Consider the following 23,177-nt stretch of genomic DNA (forward strand, 5'->3'; position numbering starts at 1 on the left):
GGCGAGGTGGCTCACACCTGCAATGTCAGCACTTTGTGGGGACCAAGGCAGGAGGATCACTTGAGGCCAGGAGTTCAAGACCAGCCTGGGCAACATAACAAGACCCTAGACTTCTAAGAAAAAAAGGAGGGGGCCTAACAGATGACCTGCAGCTAGATCAGCTTGACACCAGCGCAGCTTGACTGCCCCTATAGGCAGGCTTGCTCTAAACCTAGTGGGCAGCTCTAAGAGTACAAAAGCAGACTGGGTGCCATGGCTCACGCCTATAATCTCAACACTTGGGGAGGATGAGGTGGGAGAATTGCTCGGGCCCAGGAATTGGAGGCTGCAGTGAGCTATGACTGCACCACTGTACTCCAGCCGGGGTGACACAGTGAGGCCCTGTCTCTACAAAAGACAAAGGAAAAGCGCAAACAAACACCAAAACCTCCAAATATTATCCTCTCAGAGTATGAAACAGAAATCATCATCTTACTGGTTGGATATTTTCAGGGCCACTGCGTTTCATTCTCTCTGGCCCCTGGAGCTGAGCAGAGAGGAGATACTGTGTATCTGTGGAGTAACCCCATAGGGCCAAAAGTTACAGTTTGTCCTGGTATTTCTTAGACTTCACCAGTGCTTAAAAAATTTTCTTTTGAGATTGAGTCTCACTCTGTCACCCAGGCTGGAGTGCAGTGGCACAATCTCGGCTCACTGCAATCTCCACCTCCCAGATTCAAGTGATTCTCCTGCCTCAGCCTCCTGGGTAGCTGGGATTATAGGCACATGCCACCACACCTGGCTAATTTTTTTTTTTTTTTTTTTTTTTGAGACAGAGTGCAGTGGCGAGATCTCGGCTTACTTCGAGCACTGCCTTCCAGGTCCAGGTGATTCTCCTGCCTCAGCCTCCCAAGTAGCTAGGACTACAGGCAGGCACCACCATGCCCGGCTAATTTTTGTATTTTTAGTATAGATTTGGTTTCACAATGCTGGCCAGGCTGGTCTTGGAACTCCTGCCTCAGCCTCCCAAAGTACTGGGATTACAGCATCTCATGATCCGCCTGCCTCAACCTCCCAAAGTGCTGGGATTACAGGCATGAGCCACCACGCCTGCCTAATTTTTATATTTTTAGTAGAGATGGGGTTTTACCATGTTGGCCAGGCTGGCCTTGAACTCCTGACTACTGGTGATCTACCTGCCTTGGCCTCCCAAAGTGCTGGGATTACAGGCATGAGCCACCATGCCTGGCCTAACCAGTGCTTAAAATTTGACATTCTCTAGATCATCTACTGGGATTAAGGCTGGAACATATGATTTGTAATAGTGGCTTTATTTATTCGGTTTTTTTTTTCCTGAGACGGAGTCTCGCTCTGTCGCCCAGGCTGGAGTGCAGTGGCGAATCTCGGGTTTAGGCATTTCTCTGCCTCAGCCTCCTGAGTAGCTGGGATTACAGGTGCGTGCCACCACACCTGGCTAATTTTTTTGTATTTTTAGTAGAGATGGGGTTTCACCATCTTGGCCAGGCTGGTCTTGAACTCCTGATGTGATCCACCCACCTTGGCCTCCCAAAGTGCTTACAGGTGTGAGCCACTGCACCCAGCCCTATTTATTCATTTTTTGAGACAGGTCTTCTCTGTTGCCTGGGCTGGAGTACAGTGGCACAATCCTAGCTCACTGCAACCTCGACCTCCCAAGGGTCAAGCAATCCTCCTACCTCAGCCTCCTGAGTAGCTGGGACTACAGGTGAGCACTACCACAACCAGATAATTTTTACACTCACAGACTCACCACTCACTTTTTTTTTTTTTTTTTTTTGAGACAGTCTTGCCCTGTCGCCCAGGTTGAAGTGCAGCAGCATGATCTCGGCTTATTGCAACTTCCGCCTCCTGGGTTCAAGTGATTCTTCTGCCTTGGCCTCTTGATTTGCTGGGACTACAGGCATGTGCCATGGCACCCAGCTAATACTCGTATTTTTAGTAGAGACAGGGTGTTGCCATGTTAGCCAGGCTGGTCTTGAACTCCTGGCCTCAGGTAATCCACCCGCCTTGGTCTTCCAAAGTGCTGGGATTATAGGCATGAGCCACCACACCTGGCCTGAAATACTGTTTTTAACCTAAGAGGTTATTAAATATAATTATCCGCTATGTGGAGAAAGAGGCACTTGAACATTAGTAAGGGTATACATTTGCATTTCTTCTTTGGAGAAAGATTTGGCTACACTGATCAAAGTTCAAAATGTCCACACTCTTTGATGCAGCAGTTCCACTTCTAGATCCTACATGCACACGGAGATTTGTTTATGTACTACAGTTTCCACTGAAATGTTTTTATAGCAAAAGACTGAAAATAACCTATGTCCACTGTAGAGTTTATTAAATAAATCATAGCATATCCACATAATGGAATAATTGGCTTTGAAAATAAAAGCAGCTATGTAGAAACTGACATGAAACATTCTCCAAAATAGGTTCTGATGTGAAAAAGGCAAGGGGAAAAGCAAGCATTATGGTGTGCCATCCATTCTGTGCTTTCTAAAAGGAGATGCTTGCATATGCATGGACTAGCTCAGAAAGACACAAGAAATTGGTAACAGAGCTCAGCTCAGGAGAGGGAACGGGAAGCAGGTGGGCAGAAGCAGGAGGGAATCTTGCTTTTTTATACATCTACCTTTTTATACAGTTTGAATTTCTTTTAATCATGTGAATTCTTCTTCAGTTTGAATTTCTTTTAATCATGTGAATTCTTCTTTGTTTTTTTTTTTTGAGACGGCGTTCCATTCTGTTGCCCAGGCTGGAGTGTGGCGGCTTGATCTCGGCTCACTGCAACCTTTGCCTCCCAGGTTCAAGTGATTCTCCTGCCTCAGCCTCCTCAGTAGCTGGGACTACAGGTGCATGCCACCATGCCCAGCTAATTTTTGTATTTTTTTAGTAGAGATGGGGTTTCACCATGTTGGCCAGGATGGTCTCGATCTCCTGACCTCTTGATCCACCTGCCTCAGCTTCCCAAAGTGCTGGGATTACAGGCATGAGCCACTGTGCCCAGCCATGAATTCTTTTTCAAAATATAAAAAGTGAAAAAGAGCTGAGGTGGGAGAATCTCCTGAGGCCAGGAGTTCAAGACCAGACTGGGCAACATAGTGAGACCCCGCCTATCTCTACAGAAAAATTTAAAAGTGAAAAAGAGTGGCCGGGCGCGGTGGCTTATGCCTGTAATCCTAGCACTTTGGGAGGCCAAGGTGAGCGGATCACTTGAGGCTAGAAGTTTGAGACCAGCCTGGCCAACATGGTGAGACCCTGTCTCTACTAAAAAAAAAAAAAAATGCAAAAATTAGCCAGGCGTGGTGGCATGTGCCTGTAGTCCCAGATACTCAGGAGGCTGAGGCAGGAGAATCCCTAGAACCAGGAGGCATAGGTTGTAGTGAGTCTAGAGCAAGCCACTGCCCTCCAGCCTGGGTGACAGAGCAGGACTCTGTCTCAAAAAAAAAAAAAAAAAAAAAAGGGGAACTTCAGGTTGCATTGAATTATCTCTGGTCTAAACAGCCAGGCCAGTGAGTGTCTCACAGAAGGTACACTAGGGCACCAAGAGAAGTATGGCACAACCCTGGATTCAAAGACCATGCACACTTTTCTTTTCTTTTTTTAGGGTCTTGCTCCGTCACCCAGGCTGGAGTGCTGTGGCTTGCTCTCAGCTCACTGCAACCTCTGCATCTTGGTTCAAGCGATTCTCCTGCCTCAGCCTCCCAAGTAGTTGGGACTACATGCATGAGCCACCATGCCCAGCTAATTTTTTTTTTTTTTGTATTTTTAGTAGACACAAGATTTCACCATGTTGACCAGGCTGGTCTCAAACTTCTGACCTCAAGTGATCCACCCCACTCAGCCTCCCAAAGTGCTGGAATTATAGGCGTGAGCCACCACACCTGGCTGATAATTTTTTTTTTCTTTGAGATGGAGTCTTGCTCTGTCTTCTAGGAGGGAGTGCAGTGGCACGATCTTGGCTTACTACAACCTCTGCCTCCCGGGTTCAAGCAAGTCTCCTGCCTCATCCTCCTGAGTAGCTGGGACTACAAGCGCGTGCCACTACGCCCGGCTAATTTTTTGTATTTTTAGTAGAGATGGGTTTTCACCGTGTTGGCCAGAATGGTCTAAATCTCCTGACCTTGTGATCCACCTGCCTCGGCCTCCCAAAGTGCTGAGATTACAGGCCTGAGCCACCACACCTGGCCGCCAGAGAGAATGCAATGTGAAGCCCTCAGCCAGCAGGTAAGGAATCTGGGTTGTAGTCCTAACTAAACCACAACCTGTGGAGTCCTCCTGAAAAAGCCCTACAGTGTTCTCAGGGTTAGGATGCAGAGATGGCGAGATGGACAGTGCCTGCTCCTCAAAGTTTAAACCAGGCAGAGCCAGCAACATGGCCAAGGGCATGGCTGTGAGCAAGTCCTCACCCTAGGCCCTCCCTACTCTCTGGCCTGCTCTCTTCCATGACTATCTAGCTGCTAAGTCCCTAGGGTTCAAGCGCAGGGAATGAAAGGAAGACAAGACAGGCCATGTCCTCTAGGCCTCCACAAACTCTACGAGCCTTTAGTACTAAACACTGGAGCTGAGTGGAAACTGCACAGAGGGCCCTTGAGCAGTGGAAGCAGGAAGAAAGGCAGCACAGAAGGTCTGCTCTTCAAGACTCCACAGGTTGTGTTCTTGCATATAAGAGCATGGTTTTATTTTATCCTTAAAACACAGTCCCTGTCTGCTTTCTGTCTTTGTCTAAAACTTGCTTCTTTTCAAGGTCACAAGGTTCTTTTTTTTTTTTAGACGGAATCTTGCTCTGTCGCCTAGGCTGGAGTGCAGTGGCACGATCTTGGCTCACTGCAACCTCCACCTCCCAGGTTCAAGCAATTCTCTGCCTCAGCCTCTCGAGTAGCTGGGATTACAGGTGCCCAGCACCATGCCTAGCCCAGCCAATTTTTGTATTTTTAGTAGAAATGGGGTGTCACCATCTTGGCCAGGCTGGTCTTGAACTCCTGACCTCACGATCCACCCTCCTTGGCCTCGAAAAGTCGTGGCATGAGCCACCTCACCCGGCCTCTTTTTTTTTCCCTTCTTTTTAAATTTAAGACAGGGTTTTACTCTGTCACCAAGGCTGGAGTGTGGTGGCATGACTACAGCTCACTGCAGCCTCGACCGCCTGGGCTCAGGTGATCCTGCCACCTCAGCCTCCTGAGTAGTTGGGACCACAGGTACAGGCCACAACACCTGGCTTTTTATTTTATTTTATTTTTCCTTTGTAAAGTCTGGGTCTCCTTATGTTGCCTAGGCTAGTCTGTAACTCCTGGACTGAAGCAGTCCTCCCTCCTTGGCCTCTCAAAGTGCTGGGATTACAAGTGTGAGCTCTTCTTTAAATGAAGTTGGTGGCTGTTCTGGGCCAGCACTGTTCATGATTGATTTTCATCCTGTTGTAGGAATTAGGTGATTTAGCACAGCTCTGAACTAGATGTCCAAGTTTGATGCTTTAGTTTGGAATTCCCAGGAAATTTTCCCAAATGGAGATTCAGTGCAGAGGAGAGCGAAAATCGTGCACTCTGGAATCAGGCGGCTTTGAGTTCAAATCAGACTCTGACATATACTCAGTTATTAACCCGTTAATCCATAAAATGGGAATAATATTAACATTCCCTTCACACAATTGCCCTGAGGTTATAGAGATAAGGTGTATAAGGAACCTAGCACACAGAAGGCCCTCAGTAAAAAGCAGTCATTACTATCATTTTTATCGTGTTTCTTATTCTCATGTCTCAAACCTGACCCTCCACCAACAGTCCTTTCGTAGCAGAGTAAAAATAATGAAAAGAATGACATCTAGCTTTTTTTCCCTTCCAGACAGTGTCTCACTGTCACCCAGGCTGCAGTGCAGTGGTGTGATCATAGCTCACTGCAGCGCCTCAAGCCCCTGGGCTCAGGCTATCCTCCCGCTTCGGCCTCCCAGTGCTGGGATCACAGGCGCGCACCACCACGCCAGGTCCAGTCGCTCTTCTGAGTGGTGCATTAATGAATGGAATTCTTACAGCAACCGCTTGCGATGAAGACAGCTGAGATTCAGAGAGGCTAAATAACTTGTCCGAGGAGCTAAGCCATGAGGCGGATCGGGGCCCTGCGCTGTTACAGGCACTCAATCCTCCAAATGTCCCTAGAGTGACTAGCGGCGACCACTCGGCCCTTCTCAGGAAGAAAGCGAGCGAACCCGTGGCTCTGGCCTCCCGAAGAGGAAGGGGTTATTCCCACTGAGACGCCGGCGCCCCCGCTCCTAGAGAGGCCCGCGGACGGTGCCGCACTTCCGGCCTGGGTCCCGCTCCGGCTCCGGCTCCTGACCTGCAGCTCCCGGGCTGGCGCTCGGACCGTAGGAGGGGAAGGAGTCCCCCAAAGGCATCCCTGACCCCTGAATTCCAGCAAGGGAGGACCAGGCGCTGGGGAGGCAAGGAGAGGGCCGCGGCTCTGCACGGGGCTGCGGGGCGCGAGTCTACCAGGACCTCGGCTGCTCGTGCCCGCGGAGCTCAGGCGACCTGAGGTTGGCCCAGGGAGCGGCCCTCTCCTGCCTGTTCTGGAAGGGCCCCCTCCCCGCCTCGCTGCAGACCCTGAACTCCCCGGAGGGAGAACCCGCGCTCTCCATCCTCCATCCTCCACCCTCCCGAGCGCCAGCCTGGGAAGGAGGGGATCCCAGCTCCTCCTTAGAGGCTACTTGTTTATCAACACGGGCTCGTCCCAGGTCACTCAGCAGCGAGTAGCAGAGCTGGTGGCTGCACCGAGGAGCTCAGGCCCCGCTTCATGTTGCTATCAAGACCAGATTTTTGGGCCAACTTCTCAAACTCAGCACGCCCAGCACCAAACTGCCTGGCCCCTCCTCCCAGGAGAGTGGATTCATTTTTAGTAAACTCGGAGCCTCAGTTTTTCTCTCCCGCTTCGCGCCTGCTCCCCTCATCCTCCTCTGACCATACTTTTAGGCTTTATCTTTTTCATCCCACCCGTCCTTCCAGTCCTCCCCTCGGCAGCCGCAAACCTGTGTCGTTGCAACACCCTGCAACCCTGCCTGCCTCTCCCTTTATTTCACGTGGAACTCCACTACAAGGAGTCCCCAAATCCTTGCCTCAGGCCACATTCCTGTTCCAAAAATACCTTTTAGTGATTACGCACAGCCTATGAGTTCAAGTCAAAATTCCTTAGCTTCCCATTCAAGGCGATTTGAAACCTGGCTCAAGCCCACCTCTCTAACCTAATCTCTCTCGGTTCTCTAAGTAGTGGTCACAGACTGGCAGATGCAACTGGAAAATGTGTTTCAACTGGCCTGGAGAGTTTCCTTTTTGTTTTTATAATTGAAGCCAGTGACTGGGCGTGGTGGCTCAATCCTGTAATCCCAGCACTTTGGTAGGCTGAGGTGGGCAGATCACTTGAGGTCAGAAGTTCGAGACCAACGTGGCCAACAACATCGTCTCTACTAAAAAATACAAAAATTAGCTGGGCATGGTGGTGCACGCCTGTAGTCCCAGCTACTGGGGAGACCGAGGCAGGAGAATAGCTTGAACCTGGGAGGCGGAGGTTGCAGTGAGCCGAGATCAAGCCACTGCACTCCAGCCTGGGTGACAGAGTGAGACTGTATCAGAAAAATTAAATAAATAAATAAATAATTTGGGTTGGACCCGGTGCCTCACACCTTTAATCCCAGCACTTTGGGAGGCCTAGGTGGGCGGATCACCTGAGGTTGGTAGTTTGAGACCAGTGTGACCAACATGGAGAAATACTACAAATACAAAACTCTACTAAAAATACAAAATTAGCCGGGCGTGGTGTTGCGTACCTGTAATCCCAGCCACTGGGGAAGCTGAGGCAGGAGAATCACTTGAACCTGGGAGGTTGTGGTGAGCCAAGGTCACGCCATTGCACTCCAGCCTGGGCAACAAGAGCAAAACTCCTCTCTAAAAAAAAAAAAATAAAATAAATAAATAAATAAATTGGAGCCATTATTTATTTTAAAATTGAGAGATTTCATTTAGGAAACCTCAGATTTCCAGCTTTTTTAAAATTTTATTTTTTAAATAAAAGAGCTGGAAGCACTTCACTCATGTTCATGTACTCAGCAACTGGCTTGATCTGAGGAGTGGCTGCCCCCTTTATTTCTTATTTATTCGTTTTGGAGACAGGGTCTTGCTCTGTCACCCCAGCTGAAGTGCAGTGGTATGATCTTGGCTCACTGCATCCACAATCTCCCAGGCTGAAACAATCCTCCCGCCTCAGCCTCTCAAGTATCTGGTGTGTGCAGACACACACCACCACACCCAGATAATTTAAAATTCTCTTTTGTAGAGATGGGGTCTCTTCGTGTTGCCCAGGCTGGTTCTTAAAACTCCTGGGCTCAGGTAACCCTCTTACCTCGGCTTTCCAAAGTGCTGGGATTACAAGAATGAGCCACTATGCCTGGCCCAGCTGCTCCCTTTAGACTAGGCTGCATCACAAAGTTTGCCAGAATCCCCACTACTCCCCAGTACTTTCCTGACTCAGAGCCTGAAGATCAACTTGTACTGATGTTTTTCTTTCTCTCTCGTTTTTTTTTTTTTTTTTTTTTTTTTGAGATGGGGTCTTGCTCTGTCGCCCAGGCTGGAGTGCAGTGGCGCCATCTCGGCTCATTGCAACCTCCGCCTTCCTGGTTCAAGCAATTCTCCTGCCTCAGCCTCCCAAGTAGCTGGGATTACAGGTGCCTGCCACCACGCCCGGCTATTTTTTTGTATTTTTAACAGAGATGGGGTTTCACCATCGTGGCCCAGCTGGTCTCAAACTCCTGACCCTGTGATCTGCCTGCCTCAGCCTCCCAAAGTGCTGGGATTACAGGCGTGAGCCACCTCGCCCTGCCACATAGATGTTTTTTATAGAACAGAGAAATAGATTTTTGGAACCTGTGTCAATCAAACACACATTACTGGAAGGTAGACCAAGAGGTGCATGCGTGTAAAAGACAAATTTCAGAGAGTGTGCAATCAGCCTCCTTAAGAGCTTCTCAGATATTTTTTGGAAAGGGTCTCACTCTGTCACCCACCCAGGCTGTAGCGCAGTGGTGGGATCATAGCTCACCACAGCCTCAACCTCTCAGGCTCAAGAGATCCTCCCACCTCAGCCTTCTGAGTACCTGGGACTACAGGCATGTGCCGCCATGCCTGGCTAATTTTTTTTGTAGAGACAGGGTTTTGCCATGGTGCCCAGGCTGGTCTTAAACTCCTGGACTCGGGGGACAAGAGGAGGGAGAGCATCAGGACAAATGTCTAATGCACACAGGGCTTAAAACCTAGATGACGAGCAGGAGATCGAGACCATCCTGGCTAACACAGTGAAATCCCATCTCTACTAAAAATACAAAAAAAAAGGCTGGGTGTGGTGGCTCATGCCTGTAATCCAAGCACTTTGGAGGCCACAGCGGGTGGATCACCTGAGGTTGGGAGTTCAAGACCAGCCTGACCAACATGGTAAAACCCCGTCTTAAAAAAAAAAAAATTGGCCGGGTGAGGTGGCTCACACCTGTAATCCCAGCACTTTGGGAGGCCAAGGCGAGCGGATCACGAGGTCAAGAGATCGAGACCATCCTGGCCAACATGGTGAAGCCCCATCTCTACTAAAAAAAATACAAAAATTAGCTGGGCATGGTGATGCGTGCCAGTAGTCCCAGCTACTCGGGAGGCTGAGGCAGGAGAATTGCTTGAACCTGGGAGGCGGAGATTGCAGTGAGCTGAGATCGCGCCATTGCACTCCAGCCTGGCGCCTGGCAACACAGCGAGAGTCTGTCTCAAAAAAAAAAAGAAAAAAAAATTAGCCAGCCTTGGTGGTACGCACCTGTGGTCCCAGCTATTCAGGAGGCTGAGGTAGGAGAGAGAATCGCTTGAACCTGGGAGGCAGAGGTTGCAATAAGCAGAGATCACACCACTGCAGTACAGCCTGGGCAACAGAATGAGACTCGTCTAAACAAACAAACAAACCCTAGATGACAGGTTGATGAGTGCAGCAAACCACCATGGCACATGTATACCTATGTAACAAATCTGCACATTCTGCACAGGTATCCCAGAACTTAAAGTTTAACAAAAAGGCTGGGTGCAGTGGCTCACGCCTGTAATCTCGGCATGCCTGTAATCCTAGCACTTTGGGAGGCCGAGGTGGGTGGATCACAAGGTCAGGAGTTCAAGACCTGCCTGGCCAGGATGCTGAAACCCCATCTCTACTAAAAACACAAAAATGAGCTGGGTGAGGTGGGAGGCGCCGTGTAATCCCAGCTACTCAGGAGGCTGAGGCAGGAGAATCACTTGAACCTGGGGTGCAGAGGTTGCAGTGAGCTGAGATCATGCCACTGCACACTCCAGCCTGAGTGACAGAGTGAGACTCCATCTCAAAAATAAAAATAAAGTTTAATTTAAAAAAAACAACTGGACTCAAGCAGTCCTCCTGCCTTGGCCTCCCAAAGTGATGGGATTACAGGCATGAGCCACCTCGCCCAGCCCTGAGGACATATCTTTGCACCATCTCTTCTAGTGAGTAAATTCGGTTCAGCAAGGTCCAGGCCTGGTTCCACTCTGCAAGGCTTCCCTGACAGCCATCCAACCATCCATCCCTCCATCTATCTCATCAACCTTTTTGGAGACTGAGCACTGCATTAGGAGGACATGACCACACCACTGCCATCTCTCTCTCTGGATTTCTATGGCTTTGCCTAAATCAGTGTCTTATATCTTGCAGATGGCAGGTGATCAACAAATAATTATCAGTTGGGTAATGACATAGTTACACACACGTCTTATTCCCCAAGTTAGATTGTAAGGGCCTCGCATTTACCTTTGTCCTGCCCTAGCAACTAGCACAGCACTTAGCACGTAGTTGACAATCAGTAATGTCTGAGGAAACATGCCCTAAGGAGGTGCCGCAGAGACGCAATAGGTACTGACTTTCAGTCCCGGCCTGTGGCTGGAAGTAGCTCCCCAGATTCCTGGCCGAGCATTAGTGGTACAGAGGAAGGGACAGGCAGTCCCCAGAACAGAGAGCAGAGTCTTAGTCTTGAAGGCTGGGAGTGCTTCACAGTCCCCCTGACCTGGAGGCCCTGCTTAGGATTCAGCCAAAGCTACATCTGGGGCTCAGCTGTCTCCATGCAACCTTGTGAGCCAAACACCCAACGTGATTCTGATTCTGAATTCCAAACTCTAGAGGCGCCCTGGGAGCTCAGCACCTGCTGAGTGCTTCCTGCCCATGGCCTCCTCTAGCCTCACCACCGCCATAGGGTCAGCACTGGGAGGATCTCCATTTTGCAAATGAGAAGGCCAAGGTTGGCTGGGAGCCGTGTCAACATCTGTAATCCCAGCACTTTGGGAGGCTGAGGCAGGCAGATCACTAGGGTCAGGAGCTCAAGACCAGCCTGGCCAACATGACAAAACCCCGTCTCTGCTAAAAATATAAAAATTAGCTGGACATGGTGGTGCATGCCTATAATCCCAGCTACTTGGGAGGCTGAGGCAGGAGGATCACTTGAACACAGGAGGCAGAGGTTGCAGTGAGCCAAGATCACACCACTACACTCCAGCCTGGCAGCAGAGTGAGACTCTGTCTCAAAAAAAAAAAAAAGGTCCATGCCTGAGGCCACAAAGTAACAGGCAGACCCAGGATTTCAAACCAATGCGGGCTGATTCCAGGGCTCCTGTGCTTGGTACTGTGCTTTTTGAAACTTCTGGGGCTGAAGAGGGGCGTGGTCAGAACCCAGAGCCTCCACTGGCAGCTCCTTCAGGTTCTGGGTTCTGTGCCCAAGAGTAAACCTAAAGCAGATGTCAGCCCCAACTCCTTCTCACCACTTATCTCTAACATTCTTCTTTTTTTATTTTATTTTAATTTATTATTATTATTATTATTATTTTGAGATGGAGTTTCGCTCTTGTTACCCAGGCTGGAGTGCAATGGCATGATCTCAGCTCACTGCAACCTCCGCCTCCTGGGTTCAGGCAATTCTCCTGCCTCAGCCTCCTGAGTAGCTGGGATTATAGGCACGCGCCACCATGCCCAGCTAATTTTTTGTAATTTTTAGTAGAGACGGGGTTTCACCATGTTGACCAGGATGGTCTCGATCTCTTGACCTCATGATCCACCCGCCTCAGCCTCCCAAAGTGCTGGGATTACAGGCGTGAGCCACCGCGCCCGGCCTTAACATTCTTCTTTAACTCTCTACCTAAGGGATTAAAATACATATAATCAGAACCAATGAAACCTTAAAAAGTTCAAGGAGAAACTTCCTTTTTTTTTTTTGGACACGAAGTCTCCCCTCTGTCACTCAAGCTGGAGTGCAGTGGTGTGATCTCAGCTCACTGCAACCTCCGCCTGCCGAGTTCAAGCGATTATCCTGCCTTAGCCTCCTGAGTAGCTGGGACTACAGGCACATGCCACCACACCGGACTAATATTTGTTTTTAGTAGAGATGGGGTTTCATCATGTGCTCCAGGCTGGTCTCGAACTCCTGACCTCAGATGATCCACCCACTTTGGCCTCCCAAAGTGCTGGGATTACAGGCATGAGCCACCACACCTGGCTGAAATTTCCTATTTTTTAAAAGATCAAACCAACAGATAATATAGCTTCAAACTCTTGAGTAACAAGCCTGTTACAAGAGAGAGGAGTAGATTCCCAAAGAAAGAACAGAGATGATAAGTATCGAACACCTAGTGTGCACCAGGGAATGACAGATGCTTTCACATTTTTTTCTTTCTTTCTTTTTTTTTTTTTAGAGATAGGGCCTCATTCTTTTCCCCAGGCTGGAATGCAGTGGTATAATCATAGGTCATGGCAGCCTCAAATTCCTGGGATTGAGCAATCTTCTGCCTCAGCCTCCCAAGTAGCTGGGACCATGCACACATGGTACCACATCTGGTTATTTTTTTAATTTCTATTTTTTGGCCAGGTGCACATGGTGGCTCACCCCTGTAATCCCAGCACTTTGAGAGGCTAAGGTGGGCAGATCACTTGAGGTCAGAAGTTTCAGACCAGCCTGGCCAACATCTCTAATAAAAATACAGAAAAAATTAGCCAGGCATGGTGACACATGCCTGTAATCCCAGCTACTCGGGAGGCTAAGGCAGGAGAATTGTTTGAACCCAGGAGGCAGAGGTTTCAGTGAGCTGGGATTGCACCACTGCACTCCAACCTGGGTGACAGAGCAAGACTTCGTCTCGAAAAGAAAAAATTAATTTTTTTTTTTTTTGAGACACAGAGTCTTGCTCTGTCGCCAGGCGCCAGGCTGGAGTACAGTGGTGCAATCTCGGCTCACTGCAACCTCCGCCTCCCGGGTTCAAGCAGTTCTCCTGCCTCAGTCTCCCGAGTAGCTGGGACTACAGGCGCACACCACCATGCCCAGCTAATTTTTATATTTTAGTAGAGATGGGGTTTCACTATGTTGGCCGGGATGGTCTCGATCTCTTGACCTCGTGATCCGCCCGCCTCGGCCTCCCAAAGTGTTGGGATTACAGGCGTGAGCCACCGCGCCCGGCCGAAAAAAATTAATTTTTTTTAGAGACAGGGTCATGCTATGTTGCCCAGGCTGGTCTTAAACTCCTGGCCTTAAGTGATCCTCCTACCTTAGCCTCCCAAAGTGCTGGGATTACAGGTGTAAACTATGATTCCCAGCCATTTTCAAAATCTATTCACTGAATCCTTGCACATATGAATATGCTGTCATCATAATTTACAGAAGAGAGAAATGAAGCTTAAAATGCTATGTAATTCTGCAAAATTTAGACTGACACTGAGCTTGGATGAGAAGGCAGTCCTGGTAGTCAGAGAGTTGTCTAGCATTCACTCTGTCTTCTGTGTCTCCATATGAAATAATTCAGTCACGGAAACTGTTAAGGTATGAGATGTACATCCATGGCCCTAGCCCCTCGCTGTCCAAGCATCATTCTAGATGTTCTCTCCTTGTACCCTAGAGTTCTTTTAGATGGGTCTGCATGAGGGAAGAAACATTAGCCTGTTTATCTCCCTTGCCTCCTAGCCGTAAATCTGTCAGGTTTACAAAATTCTTTTTTTTTTTTTTTTTTGAGATGGAGTCTTGCTCTGTTGCCCAAGCTGGAGTGCAATGGCATGATCTCAGCTCACTGCAACCTCCGCCTCCCAGGTGCAAGCGATTGTCCTGCCTCAGCCTCCTGAATAGTTGGTATTACAGGTGTATGCCACCATGCCTGGCTAATTTTTGTAATTTTTGTATTTTTAATAGAGGAGAGGTTTTACCATGTTGGCTAGGCTGGTCTTGAACTCCTGACCTCAGGTGATCTGTCCACTTCAGCTTCCCAAAGTTCTGGGATTATATGTGTGAGCCACCACCCGTGGCCACAAAATTCTTTTAAGACTTTCCAGACTAGGCGAGGTGGCTCATGACTGTAATCCCAGCACTTTGGGAGGCCAAGACAAGTGGATTGCTTGAGCCCAGGAGTTCAAGACCAGCCTGGGCAACATAGTGAGACCTGTCACTACAAAAAAATACAAAAATTAGCTGGGCATGGTGACACATGCCTGTAGTCATAGCTACTCTGGAAGCTGAGGTGGGAGGATCACTTGAATCCAGGAGTTTGAGGCTGCAGTGAGCTGTAATTGTGCCATTGTACTCAACCTGGGGGACAGAGCAAGATCTTGTCTAAACAAAACAAGATTTTTCTTCTTTATCACAAAAGTGCCCAGTACGTAGTAGGTTCATTCATTCAATAAGTAAATACTTATGGAGCACTTACTCTGGGCTCTCGTAACCATTGTAGTTATGAACAAAACAGATAAAAATTAAAAAACGAAAATTCCAACCTGTACCAGAATTTAAATTCTACTAAGAAATGTAACAAAAAAAAAAAATTGAGAAAAATAAATTAGGGTCAGGAAGATGTTGAAATTTTGGATAGGTTGGCCAGCAGAGACCTCTCTGAGAAGGTGGACTTTTTTTTTTTTTTTTTGAGACAGAGTCTTGCTCTCTCACCCAAGCTGGAGTGCAGTGCCATGATCTCGGCTCACTGCAACCTCTGCCTCCCGTGTTCAAGCAATCCTCCTCCCTCAGCCTCCTGAGTACCTGGAATTGTAGGCGAGTGCCACCACGCTCAGCTAACTTTTGTATTTTTAGTAGAGATGGGGTTTCACTATATTGGCCAAGCTGGTCTTGAACTCCTGACCTCAGGTGATCCGCCCACCTTGGCCTTCTAAGTTTTGGGATTACAGACTTGAGCCACCACGCCTGGCCTCATTCTATTTTTTAAAGACAGAGTCTTGCTCTGTCGCCTAGGCTGGGATGCAGTGGCACGATCTTGGCTCATTGCAACCTCCATCTCCTGGGTTCAAGCGATTCTTCTGCCTCTTCCTCTCAAGTAGCTGGGATTACAGGTGTGTGCCACTACACTCAGGCTAATATTTGAATTTTTATAGAGATGGAGGTTTCACCATGTTGGTCAGGCCAGTCTCCTGACCTCAGGTGATCCACCCACCTCAGCCTCCCAAAATGCTGGGATTACAGGTGCAAGCCACTGAGCCTGGCCAAAGGTGAACTTTTAATAAAGTCATAAAGAAAGTAGATGTGCCGGGCATGGTGGCTCATGCCTGTAATCCCAACACTTTGGAAGGCTGAGGCAAGCAGATCACCTGAGGTCAGGAGTTTGAGACCGGCCTGGCCAACATGGTGAAACCCCATCTCTACTAAAAATACAAAAATTAGGCTGGGTACAGTGGCTCACACCTGTATTCCCAGCACTTTGGAGGCCAAGGTGGGTGAATCATGAGGTCAGGAGTTTGAAACCAGCCTGACTAATATGGTGAAACCCCACCACTACTAAAAATACAAAAATTAGCCGGGCATAGTGGCACGTGCCTGTAGTCCCAACTACTCAGAAGGCTGAGGCAGGAGAATTGCTTGAACGCTGGAGACAGAGGTTGTGGTGATCCAAGATTGTGCCTCTGTACTCCATCCTGGGCAACAGAATGAGACTCTGTCTCAGAAAAAAAAGAAAATAGATGTTTAGGTTGGGCGCAGTGGCTCATGCCTGTAATCCTAGCACTTCGGGAGACCAAGGCAGGTGGATCGCTTGAGCTCAGGAGTTTGAGATCAGCCCAGGGAACATAGTGAGAACACTGTCTCTCCTAAAAATACAAAAAAAAGAAATAATAATAAAACACACACACACACAAAACAAAACAAAACAAAAACCAAAAGAAACAAAAAATAAAAAAAATAAAAAATAAATATAGCCGGGTGTGGTGGTATGTTCTTGTGGCCCCAGCTACTTGGGAGTCTGAGGTGGGAGGATCGCTTAAGCCCAGGAGGCAGAGGTTGCAGTGAGCCGAGATCATGGCGTTGCTCTCCAGCCTGGGTGACACAGAGAGAGAGGGAGACTGTTTCAAAAACAAAACAAAAAGAAAGTAGATGTTTAATTCACAGCTGTGTGAATAACTATTAAAATGATGCTCCCTCCAGAATCACTTCCACAAAGAAGATAGCCATGAAAAAAGGTACTCAAACACTCGTAGTCCACAGGGAAAAATATCACAAAAGATTAAAGTACCTTTTCCTTCTCAAGGTTGTTGAAATGTTTTGTTCTTTCCAAGTTTGCTCTAGGAAGTTTATCCCTTTTCCAATATCCAGCGGACTCACCTGTCTTCTGCCTGAAGTTCTGTTCTCCCCTTCTCTATCCTAACTCCATCCTGGGTAACCAAGAAATGAGGTGGCAGGCGAGCAGGAGATCGGGGGAGCTGGCATGCTTCCTTCCACCACGTGGAGACGGGCAGAGTGTAAAGTGGTGGCTGATGGGAGATGGGGACCCTGGGGTGGACACATTTGGAGATGCAGGAAACTTCTGCAGGAGCGGATAGGTGAGAACAGCACCCAGATATCCCCAGAGCGAGAGGATGTAGCCGCACAGAACCTAGGGAAGAAACACAGGCACATGTTGGTTGGTTTTGTTTCACTTTTTGGTGTGCCTCTTTTGATGTAACAGCTTTACTGAGATATCATTCACATAACATACATTCATCTACTTTTTTTTTTTTTTTGAGATCGAGTCTCACTCTGTCACCCATGCTAGAGTGCAGTGGTGTGATCACGGCTCACTGCAACCTCCACCTCCCGGGTTCAAGCAATTCTCCTGCCTCAGCCTCCCAAAATAACTGGGATTACAGGCACTACTAGAACCGGTTAAATTTTTTTTTTTTTTTTTTTTTTTGAGACGAAGTCTTACTCTGTTGCCCAGGCTGGAGTACAGTGACACGATCTCAGCTGTCATCTCTGCCTCCTGAGTAGCTGGGATTACAGGCTCCTGCCACCACGCCGGGCTAATTTTTGTATTTTTAGGTAGACAGGGTTTCACCATGTTTACCAGGCTGGTCTCAAACTCCTAACCTCAGGTGATCCACCCACCTCAGCCTCCCAAAGTCCTGGGATTACAGGCATCAGCCAAGACACCAGGCTAATTTTTTGTATTTTTAATAGAGACAGGGTTTCACCATGTTAGCCAGGCTGGTCTCGAACTCCTGACCTCAGGTGATCCACCTAGCACTCCAAAGTGTTGGGATTACAGGCGTGAGCTACCGTGCCCAGCCAACTTAATCTACTTAAAAAAAAAAAAAAAAAAAAAAAAAGATGGAGTCTTGCATGTTGGCCAAGCTTGTCTCAAACTCCTGGGCTCAAGCAGTTTTCCCCCCTCAGCATCCTGAGTAGCTGGCATTACACTTGCGAGCTACCACACCTGGCACTTCATCTACTTAAAGTGTACAATTCAATCAATTTTAGTATATTCACAAAATTGTACAACCGTAACCATAATTAATTTTAGAACATTTTCATCAACCCCAAATAAACTTTGCGTCTATTGCAGTTGCTTGTTTCCCCTAAATATCCCACCCCAGGCAACCACTAAAGGACTTTCTGTCTCTGGATTTGCCTTGTCTGAACAGTCTATAAATGGCACATGTTTTGGGGCTTAGGTGGCTTTTTCTTTTCTTTTTTTTGGAAGGTGGACATGTGACCACTGAAAAAGATTACAAAGGTGGGGCCAGGCGCAGTGGCTCATGCCTATAATCCCAGCACTTTGGGAGGCTGAGGCGGGCAGATCACTTGAGCCCAGGAGTTTGAGACCAGCCTGACCAACGTGGTGAAACCCCGTCTCTACTGAGAATACAAAAATTAGCTGGGTGTGGTGGCGGACGCTTATAATCCCAGCTACTCTGGAGCCTGAGGCAGGAGAATTGCTTGAATCTGGGAGGCAGAGGTTGCAGTGAACCGAGATCGCACCACTGCACTCCAGCCTGAGCAACAGAGTGAGACTCTGTCTCAAAAAAAAAAAAAAAAAAAAAAAAAAGATTACAAAGGTGGGTTTGGAACATTAGGGTAGGGGTTAGAAGCTCTTCTGGAGGAGACAATGGTGATAGATGGAAAAGCAGAAGAGAGAGATAACTCACTTCTGTTTTATTTTTTATTGCTCTATTTTTGCTTTGTAAGTCACCGTGAATGTAGGCAGGATAGAAATCATAAGTACACCAAAGTGGGAAGTGCTACAAATTAAATTGTTTGCTTTTATTCCTGTGGATAATTTTTTCCCCCTGTTTTAACATGTTTATGCCTTCTATTTGCTAACACTGTGTAAAGTAACTGATTATGAAATCAGAAAACCTGGGTTCTTCCTCCTAATGTGACTTAGCTGCTGTCAAAGTTTCCTTGTCTGCAAAATGAGGGGGTTAGAGTACAGTGGACACTCCATTATTCTCTCCACCGTCATTCCCTGAGTGCAGGCAGTCACTTTTTCAGGGATCTGTTGACAGTCCCTATTTTATTTTTAGGTGCCAAGCCAGCCTTTCCCCTCTTTTTCTAGAACTTTTGTGTACAGAAAGTGAAGGTGGGGTTCGGCGCCATAGTGAGACGCCATCTCTCCAAATAAAAGGAAAAAAGGCTGGGTGCAGTGGCTCTCGCCTGTAATCCCAGCACTTTGGGAGGCCGAGGTGGGCAGATAACCTGAGGTCGGGAGTTCGAGACCAGCCTGACCAACATGGAGAAACCCTGTCTCTACTAAAAATGCAAAATTAGCTGGGTGTGGCAGCACATGCCTGTAATTTCAGCTACTCTGGAGACTGAGGCAGGAGAATTGCTTGAACCCGGGGGTTGCAGTGAGCCGAGATCTCACTATTGCAATCCAGCCTGGGCAACAAGAGTGAAACTCCATCTCAAAAAAAAAAAAAAAAAAGGTCGGGCGCGGTGGCTCACGCCTGTAATCCCAGCACTTTGGGAGGCCGAGGCGGGTGGATCACGAGGTCAAGAGATCGAGACCATCCTGGTCAACATGGTGAAACCCTGTCTCTACTAAAAATACAAAAAATTAGCTGGGCACGGTGGTGCGTGCCTGCAATCCCAGCTACTCAGGAGGCTGAGGCAGGAGAATTGCCTGAACCCAGGAGGCGGATGTTGTGGTGAGCCGAGATCGCGCCATTGCACTCCAGCCTGGGTAACAAGAGCAAAACTCCGTCTCAAAAAAAAAAAAAAAAGAAAAAAAAAAAAAAGAAAGCCCGGCATGGGGCATGGTGGTGTATGCCTGTGGTTCCAGCTACTCGGGAAGCTGAGGCAGGAAGATTACTTGAACCCAGGAGTTGGAGGCTGCAGTGAGCTAGGACTGTGCCACTGCACTCCAGCCTGGGTGACAGAGTGAGACCCTGTATTAAAAAGAAAAGAAAAGAAAGTGAAGGTGGCTAAATAGCAATGTGAATTGTATAAACGAGATTTACAAAGAATCTTTCCACATGTTATCAAGTCTGTTTCAAGGCTAAGAACTGGAAGAGACCTTTGAGGACATCTAGTCCTCATAGGACTTAACAATAGGATGAAGAAACAAGCCCAGAAATAGGCTATGACTGCCCAAGGCCATTCATCGAGTGAATGTCAGAGCCAGGGCCAGCTCTTGGCTTTAGGCCAGATAAGCCCAGTGACTGCTGTCAGAAATGGGGCCTGTCAGACAGGACAGGCTCCTTGGAGGTGGACCGGTGAGTCCAATCCCTTTTTTTGCAGCAGCTTAGACGAGGGTCCACTGAGGATTCTCAGAATTCGCTGGATCTGGGCAGGAGCAGTGGCTCATGCCTGTAATCCCAGCACTTTGGGAGGCCGAGGCGGGTGGATCTCCTGAGGTCAAGAGTTCGAGACCAGCCTGACCAACATAGTGAAACCCAGTCTCTACTAAAAATACAAAAAATTAGCCGGGCGTGGTGGCGGTCGCTTGTAATCCTAGCTACTCGGGAGGCTGAGGCAGGAGAATCACTTGAACCTGGGAGACAGAGGTTGCGGTGAGCCGAGTTCGCGCCATTGCACTCCTGCAGTGCAGCCTGAATGATCAACGGGGGAACATGCGTTTCCCAGGGTCCCCGGGGGCAGAGGCATCTCTCCCTGCGCGGGGCCAGGGAGATTACTCGAGGCAGGTCTCAGTTGTCCGGGCCGCTGGGGTCGCCCCCCAGGCAGGAGCCGCGGACAGGACATGCAGGCCGCCCCCTGCTGGTCTGTCTCGGAACTGCCCTGCTGGCCGCGGCTTTTCCCGGGTTGGGGGCGTGGCCTTACAACGGCAAGCCAATCGTAGGCCGCATCGTCATAGGAGCGGGACGTTCACTTCCCCGCCCCACCCCTTGGTTCTCTTCGCGGCAAAAGCTGCGCAGCGACCTAGCAACCTTTCTTGCGGATCTTCCCGCCAGTGACCTGGCTGCGACCCGCCCTTCTTGCCTCAGCCTTTCGGAAAGCGGAGGTCCCTTCAGGGGCTAAAGGACAGGGAGTATTTTTTTCTTTTTCTTTCTTTCTTTTTTTTTTTTGACATAGAGTCTTAGTCTCCCAGCCTGGAATGCTGTGGCGCGATCGGCTCACTGAAGCCTCTGCCTCCCGGGTTCAAGCGATTCTCCCACCTCAGCCTCCCGAGTAGCTGGGATTCCAGGTGGGCACCACTACATCTAGCTAAATTTTGCATTTTTAGTAGATACGGAGTTTCATCATCTTGGCCAGGATGGTCTAGAACTTCTGGGTTCAAGTGATCCTCCCGCCTCGCCCTCCCAAAGTGCTGGGATTACAGGCGGGAGCCACCACGCCCAGCCGCGACGGTGATTTTGGTTGTTTGGTTGGATGGGGCCTTACAGGTTGGATGTGGTGAGTATGAAACGCACACGTTCAAGAATCTAAGCCAATGAAGGGCTTACTTAGGTGAAACGAAAATTTGGTGTTTCCAATTCAAAGCAGCAGCTCTCCGAGGCGTGGGTGAAGGTATGGGGGTCTAAAAATGCCCGGGTCCCACCACCCGATGTTGTTAGTTACACTTTTTTTTTTGAGACAGAGTTTCGCTCTTGTTACCCGGGCTGGAGTGCAATGGAGCGATCTCGGCTCACTGCAACCTCCACCTCCCGGGTTCAAGCAGTTCTCCTGCCTCAGCCTCCCAAGTAGCTGGGATTACAGGCGCCCACTATGACACCTGACTAATTTTTTGTATTTTTAGTAGAAACGGGGTTTCACCATGTTGGTCAGGCTGGTCTCGAACTCGACCTCAGGTGATCCACTCACCTCGGCCTCCCAAAGTACTAGGATTACAGGTGTGAGCCATTGCACCTGGTCTAGTTTTTAAAAATATATATATTTTCTATCAGATAAAGAAGTTTCATTCTATTATTTTTAATTTCAGTTAATATATATTTTAATTTCTTTTTTTAAATTTTTTATTTTTGTAGATAGAGATGGGATCTTGCTCTGTTGACCAAGCTGGTCTCGAACTCCTGGCCTCAAGTGATCTTCTTGTCTTGGCCTCCCAAAGTGCTGGAGTTACAGGCATGAGCCACCTAAATTTTATATCCACTGGAATTTTTATTTCTTTAGGGTTCTATCCCAACCAGTCACTTAAAAACCAAGTAACAACAACAACAAAAACAAAAACAAGTAACAATTGACAGAGACCTGAGGGGTGGGAGCTGGGGACCGCACTCCCTCCTACTCATAGTAGACAGCAGTGGAGAAGAGGGAGGGGCAGGAGAGGTGGCTGACAACAGGCAGCAGCAGCAGTGATGGGACCACAATGTCACAGAGCCAGCTCTGTCCTCCCCAAGACACTGGGTGGGGCCCCTGTGGCTTGGGGTAGGGAGTGGGGAGAACCCAGCCCAGGCCCTCCCCCTCCCTTCCCCAGACAACCTCTTTGCTGTCTCAACCCATGTCTTCCAGCAGGAACCTGAGGCCCATGGAAAGGAGGAAGTGGGAGAGGATGATGCATGAGAGGCAGGGTGATGGCAGGAATGAAGGCAGAGGTGGGAGGCTGGGCATGGCCACTCCACCCCGTGCCCACCCCGGAGAGGGGTGAGGAAGCCACCATCATGCAGCGAATCATGGGGACCAGGCAGAGTTTAAGGCTGAGGGGCTGGGGCAGGCAGAGCTTTGGCCTCAGTCAAAACTGTGCCTGTGCTGTACCGTGAGTTATATTCCAGTGTGGCGCCCATGCCCTTGACACCATCCAGCAGCTGGGTGCATCATGGAGTTGGCCCATGGTTCCAGCGCACACAGATGCTGGGGCCACCTTCACAGGCTAGCAGCATCTCCGCTTTGAGGACGCCCTCTTCATGCACCAAGTAATCGCACTTGACACTGTAACCTTTAGGGACAGGTATGATGCTGAGGAGCTTGACCAGGCTGGGGACTGGTGCCTCAGGGACATCTTTGCTCAGCCTGTGCAGGGTGGGAGGTGGGGGTGCAGAGCGAAGGTAATCTCTTACCTGTGCAGGATCTTTGGGAAGCCAACCTTGACCAGAAAGCTACTGTCGCTGTGGGTGTCCATGACCACCAAGTCATGCAGCTTCTCATCAAAGCAGACGTGGCTCTGGAAGCCCTCTGCATCACGGCCTGCCACAAAGCAAATATTCCTCTGGACTCTGGGCTTGTTGCCCTTGTTGGCTGCAGCCATGGATGCCCTCCCTGCTACGCAGCTCCTGCCAGACACTGCCACCCACGCTCAGCAGCCTCCCAGGCTCCAAGGATACGAGCAGGAGCCTTGCAGGGTGCACCGGGGCAGGCAGGGCAGGGATGACCCAGGCGTGACTGCAAGGGCTCAACACCTAGCACAAGGAAGAACCAGCCTATATTTTTATTATTTATTTATTTATTTTGAGATGGAGTTTTGCTCTTGCTGCCC

The 23,177-nt window shown here is 48.9% G+C and overlaps 1 pseudogene; it reads right to left on the bottom strand.

The window, feature by feature from the left end:
• Window positions 1-22,270: 22,270 nt before the first annotated feature.
• Window positions 22,271-22,949, bottom strand: LOC105729297 (adipose-secreted signaling protein-like; annotated as a pseudogene).
• Between the last annotated feature and the right edge of the window lie 228 nt (window positions 22,950-23,177).

The sequence above is a fragment of the Aotus nancymaae genome, unplaced genomic scaffold (genome assembly GCF_030222135.1).
Source record: "Aotus nancymaae isolate 86718 unplaced genomic scaffold, 86718_ANA_hifiasm-v0.15.2.pri h1tg000049l, whole genome shotgun sequence".
In the NCBI taxonomy this organism is placed as follows: Eukaryota; Metazoa; Chordata; class Mammalia; order Primates; family Aotidae; genus Aotus; species Aotus nancymaae.